Below are 6,784 nucleotides of genomic sequence, written 5' to 3'. Positions count from 1 at the left end.
AGTGAAGGATACTGACATACAAAGGTCACCAGATATGTGAGACTTTTATTAGTAAAAATTATTAAACTGTCTTTTCCTTCTCCTTCAACTAAAACCCTAAACAATATTTGGGAATTTGTTGTTCTATCTTAAACAGACGTTTAAAGCTAAATAAGTTAAATGTGTGGATGAAGAGAACCCTCAGCTGGTGTATGACTGCTCTCCCACCCTGCTGTCATGTTATGCAGTATGTCGGTTGTGAACAATTGCCTTTATGTTCAGCATGGCAAAATGACAAAGCAGCCAGTTCAGGAACAGCTTGCTTTATTTTAACTTCAGGGGCTGTTTTTGTTTTTTTCCTGAACGTCCTTTTAAGGGTTTTTGAATGACTGTCACTTAGCAAAACATTTATTTATTTTTAGCTTTTATGTTCATCAATATATTGCCTAAATTTGCCTGAAAAGCATACAATGCTGTGGTGATATTTAATGAAGTGCCACCAACCATATTTATTAGGAGCCATCTTTATGTTCTTTGGACAACACTAGATGGCGCCTTAATACCTGAAGATGGCAATCTGGATGCTTCAAAGTGTCTTTTTTAACCACCATCGGTTGTGTTTGCACTTTTCTCTTTTTATCCATAATTTCTTTTTCCAAATATGGTGTTTGATCTCAATAAAATAAATCCAACTTGCTTTTCGGACCCATGATCTCACCATTATGGTAACAAAGGGTGGCAGTAAATTGGCCACTGTGCTAATGTGCAACAAGAACACTTGTTTATCTCAGTGTGACCTGTAATAACTAGTCAGTAACGGCTGCATCGCCAAAATTCATTGTATTTATACAGATAATAATAGAGGCTTTTACTCTTTCTGTGGCAGTTTGATCATCACCACCATTTTTCTCAGTAACATTTTAAACTCTAAACCCATTTCCTGTCTCTTCATTCATTACTTTCAGTACTGAAAGAATTCAATTGGTGTGCCCTCTAATGGCTAACGACGAGATCTAGAGTGCAGATAGGACAAATGTTCTGGCTTTGTGGCTCATTAGCCTTCTGTTTGAAGCAGATTATTGTCCTGTGAATGAGAGGACCAAAGCATGACGCTCTGCAATCTGGTTATTAGCGAGATGGTGCTTACTGAGAGCAAATGTCTGCGTTTGAAGAAGCCCTGATGGAGGCCTGAAACCACAAAAACACTGAAGATCCTAATGCACTGAGAGTGTTTATCACTTACTGAATCACTGAGGAAGAAGTGGAAGTGGAATGGCTAAAAGAGTTGATTAAAAACAAAAAAATATATTTTCCCAACGTAAACATTGCAGTCCAGTTTCTTACTACTACTGTTAGGAGAAGCATAAAATCACTGACCCGAGGGCTGGGCGTCACCTCCATGAAGTCATTTCCCCAGAGTCTGTAATTAGATTGGAACCTCCCCTTTGTGCCACCACCCCCAAAATGAGGCCCTCTTTGTTGTCTCTGCTGGAAGCAGGTGTATTCACAACCGTTCAGCCCCCATCTCCCATATGTACAGTCCAACTCATTGGGGGCAGCTGATGTTCAAAGAGACCACCACTTTTGTATGGAGATACCACTTCACATGTCATAATAACAACCAGTGTGGTCTCATCATATAAAAAAAAACAATATTGTTGTAGCCTAAATTTTCTTTGATTGAAGTATTGGTCCTACTTTCATTTATAATAAGCTAAATTACTGACAACATATTTATTGCATTGATTTTTGTTTTTTACCTTGAGAAATAAGAAAAAAAAGCTATAAATATTTTTTTTTCTACTTGGTCCCTCAAATAGAGGGAAAATGTAAGTAAACCAAAATGACAGAGTCTTTAAAGCAGCACCGATGTTCTCTGTTCTTTTTAGAGAACTACTTTGTGGAACTACTCCTTGTTAAAAGCTGCAGTATGTAAAATTGACAACGTTAAGATACTCCTCCTGGTTCTGATTGGTTGTTTTTGACTGAGAGGCACTGAGATGAGGTGGAGGATCTTGCTCTTTTCACAGATTGTCTCATAGTGTCATGACATGGTGACAGTATTGACAAATGTGTAAAAAACATAGTTTTGGAAAAGTTATGTGTTAAATAGCAATAAGTAGTCTTTATCTCAGTGATAGCCAAACTTTTTGTGACTTTGGCCAAAATGATCAAGCTAAGAGTACTTGCAGCTAAAAAAAACCATATTTTTAAAAAAGTAGAGTAATAAAAATTAATATTGTGAATTATGTATTTTACCTGCTTAATATTAAACTGTGCATGCACTGCTGAAATGACAATCAAAAACCATTCTCAGTTTTCTGACAGGAATAACCTGATTTTTTATTTAAACGTCATTTTATTAGGTGCCAGTAACCTTGACAGCTGTGATTTTATTAAGCATAATTATCTATTTCCATAGGATGTCATATGTCCTACCAAAACACATATACTCAAATTAAAGTTTGGATCTTCAAACTTTTTTTTTTATTGAGATGATCACATTGAACTAAAAGATTACTTTGTATTTTGAATTTATTTTAATCATGACAAATTATTTGTTTAACTTAGTATTTACCCGGGACGAGACCTGTTTCTACCAATACTAATACAAAACAACAGATGATTATTTTTAAGCATATAAACATAAAAGGTAAAATTCATTGATAAGTGATCATCAGGAAGTTGAGTCACATGCTGAGGAATAAGGATGAGGAATTCCTTAAAAGTCTAGTGCTGAGCTCAGGATGCAGCCAGGAATGTACCTTCACTGTGTTCTCAGGCCCTGAAAGGCCCCTGAGTCACTGCCGGGCTAATACTCTGGAATCTGAGAGGAATCAGCTCTGAGAAACTGAACAATAAACAAAAAACATACCAGACCAATAACAAAACCTCCTGCTATGTGGGCGCTTTATATGACGTTTGCAGATCAGCCATCATTTTCTGAGTTTCTTGGAGTAATTAGGCCATAAATACGTACAGATTAGGAATGGAAAGCAATCTCAGTGTGGGAGTTTTAAAAACACAAGACTTTACAAATAAACAGGAAGCTGAACTTGTGGGGGAGCATGGGAAGAGTGTGAGTTGGCTCTCATTCCTCAGTCTTAAGGAAGGTATGGTATGCCCTCAGGGCGCATGCTTGTCTAAAGAGAACTTCGGTTGTATGGAGGATATTATGGAGATGTTTTTGGCAGGAAAATAGCTCCACATTATGGCATATGGTTGGAGATTAATCATAGCACATAAAAATCCCTTCTATTGTCTAAATGAATCATATGATGTCTATTTTAAAATTTCCTCTTTCATTGCCCAACCAGTGAGAAATATTTTTTAAATTTTCAAAAACCAGTCAGGATCTGGTGAACAAAATCAGGTAAACAACAGGTAGTGAAAAATTGATCATGTAATTTTGACATATTTTCCGATTACATCGGCTAATAATTATTTGTCAATTTTAAGAAACACACATTCTGTGTAAAAGCCCTAAACCTTCAGCCCAAAATGGTCAGTTGATGATTAAACATGAAAAAAGTAAAATAAATAAAAAAAATAGACGGCAATGTTAAGGCCAGAAATAAGATCCTCTGGCTTTGTGAAACACAATGAACATTTTGCACCTTTCTTCTCAGCTGTTAGATATGATTTGGTTTTACCTGTTTGGAACCTGCTTTGGGTTCAGAGTTGCCTTAATTCTTCATGGTGTGTATTCAAGAAGGTGCTGAAAATTCTTTTCTGAGATTTTGGTCCCTATTGACATTTGTCAGCTGCTCCTCCATGATGAAAATCTGCTATTCCACTACCAGACAGAGATCTAGTGAATATGGAGGCCATTGGAGGGCACTATGGTCATAAAGGGATGGATATGGCCAGCAACAATATTCAGATAGGCAGCGGTGTTCAAGCCATTTTTCAAACCATTACTAACCAGAGGTTAATTGAACTACTGTCTCCTTTGACCTCTGACATCAAAAAGCCATTGCTGTTCACACAGCTGCTTCTCAGCAGATTGCTCTCTCTCCTTCTCAGACCACTTTCAAGAAACCCAAGAGAGGATGGAGTGCAAAACCCCCAGCAGATCAGCAATTTTAGCAACACTTAGACCATCTCTTCTGGCGCCATCAACAATTCATGTTCAAATTCAATTAAATTATTTTTTGTCTCCATCTTTGCCACAAGTAGATGCCTGAATGCTTTATGTCATTAGTCATTCGACTGACTGAATGGCTTTTTGCGATAAAATCAACTCAATAGGCGTACTGAAAATATAACTCATAAGTTCTCATAAGTTACTCATGAGAACTTATGAGTAAAACCGAAACAAAAACAAAACCACCTTAAGGAGGGAAATAAAAAAAAATAATGTCTTAGATTTGTGTGGATATGAGACCCAAGACTTGGTCAATTTGATTTAAAATGTGTCAAGTCATCTAAATCCCTAAAGGTAGAGGGTAGCATTTAGGACATTTTGCAACAAGACATCAGCCTGCAAAGGTCTTATTGCTAATATGTGCATCGTCATGGAGGCAAGAAAGAAGGCAGAAAAAAGCCTGATATTACATATAGTAATATATAATCTGATAGTTTTCACTCACACAATATTTATGTTCCTTCATTAAAGATTTGCTATCTCATAACACCAAGAAAGATTCTTGATATAGGTTTGAGTAATGCCTTCTATTGGAGACCAGCTGGCTCTGTCATGTTCCATGTAATTTAATAAACACTGCAGACGGATTTATCATCGACCGTATTCACACCTTAATGTGTTATGGCCTGCTGGAGTGATCCAATAAATATTGAATCACTTCTGTTAGGGATTGTGTTTATATTTCAGGGTGTCTGTGCTTTTTCCCCCTCGTCTATCTTTGTCGAATTATATAAGATTCAATCAGTTTTAACCTTCTTGCCACCTTTCCCCTGTTTGTTTTGCTCCATGGGTGTGTCCAATAGTTTAATCCACTGCTCCCGTAACTCCAGAGGGGCCCATCCTGTGAGAAATGAACAAGCAAATGGGACATCACTTTCATTAGTGAAATTAGTCAGCAAATATCATTACATATGTACTTTTACTTCTGTGTGAATTCACTCATCAGTCACTTCAATATCATATATCATCTTTGTAATGCCATACATGCAAAATCCACAAATATTTTATTTGTTCACTATATTATTTAAGCTCACTCTTTGTTGAGGACCTTCAGAGTCTGCAGTCCATGCATCAATGATACTCTTATGTAATATTTAATTCAGAACCTATCAATACATGTTTTTTCTGTATGTAAAATGAAAATACTCAAATTTGAGAGTGTTTCCCTTAACCTGAGCCATAAATTATAACAAGTGGCAGCTGCTGTGATGACATAACTCAGTTCGGATCAATAGCATCTACTGTTTAGGCAGCAAATATGGATTGGTGAGGAGGGAGGCTTTATGTAACCAAACAATCTCCAGCAGACCAATATTATGGTTTGGCTGTGACTGAGGATTTAGAGATACTAACCACTGACTCTCAGTGAGTCTCATGTCAAAAGGTCAGACTTAACAATTATGTATCATGAGCTATCAAAGGGGGCCCACTTGAATGACTTTGCCTTGGGCTCACTATTATGTGGGTAGGGGGGCTGCAGGCTGTTGCCCCAATGACCTTGGAAGCCGCCTTTAATGAATATTGTATAATGGTGTACAGTGCTCTGAAAACGAACGTACTTGGTATCTGACAGATTCCTTTTGTTTCAGATCATCACACAAATGCACATATGAGACAAGTATAAACTGAAAAAATATATCAAACGGTTTTCAATTTATGATTTCTCTGACTAACTGAGAAAAGGCTATTCAAACCAACCTGGCTTGGTGTGAAAATCAAATCGTTTTTTATGTTTAATTATGAACTGACTGGGATTTACCAATTTGTTCGGAAAGCTGAATTCACGTTTACTAACCAGGCACATGACTGATTACAGCCTTGATTCTGAAGAATCAAGAAATCAACAAGTGATCATCTCCTTTAGGAGTGTCCAGCCTACCTAAATTATTGAAAAATTAATTTAATGACTCATCCAGGAGGCCACAAAAGAACAAAGGAACAATACTGCAGTCAGTGATCATGATTCAACAATATGAAAGAAATGTAATTAGTCTTTCACAGTGAGACAGGCTTCAGACATTTCTCAGACATTCAAACTATTTGTGCAAACAATCAAGGGTTCTTAGTTGTAGTCTTTAAACCTTGATGACCAAGTTGATTCTTGACTCTCTTTGTCTTCCCAGGCTGGAAGATTCCTTTCTCTGTCAACTTCTCACAGTTCATATTCATTGATTGGTTTTATAAAATGCAATTTGGCCAACAATAGAGGATAACTGCAGCAAAATGCAGCAAAATCAAACATTTTTTTTTGATAATAAGTCTAAAGAAAGTCTACAGAAAGACTTATTATCAGTCTTTGCACTTAGCTTACCTGCGCCATGTTTCTCTTTTCACTTGGGTGACATGTTGATTCTCAGCTAACTTAAAACCCAGGTCTTTCAAAAGACATATCAACATCCTTTGCAGATAAACACTAAGAATAACCATGTTTTACTTATTAAACAGCCAAGGTGTTCAGTCTCTCTTCAACAGTAACAAACGCACTAAAATAAATAGCTAAGATTCAAACTGGACAGACCTCTTTGAAAATGATGATGCAAGTGATGGTGTTTCAGTTGTGTGCACTTTTTGTCATATGGTTGTGTGATTTTAGCCATTTTAAATAGATTAAATGTGAGGGTGTCCTAATTTATTCACCACCAGAAATTATATTTGTTG

This window comes from Xiphophorus couchianus, chromosome 7, assembly GCF_001444195.1.
Source record: "Xiphophorus couchianus chromosome 7, X_couchianus-1.0, whole genome shotgun sequence".
Lineage (NCBI taxonomy): Eukaryota > Metazoa > Chordata > Actinopteri > Cyprinodontiformes > Poeciliidae > Xiphophorus > Xiphophorus couchianus.
The sequence above is the reverse complement of the archived record's forward strand: the minus strand, read 5'-3'. Positions refer to the sequence as shown.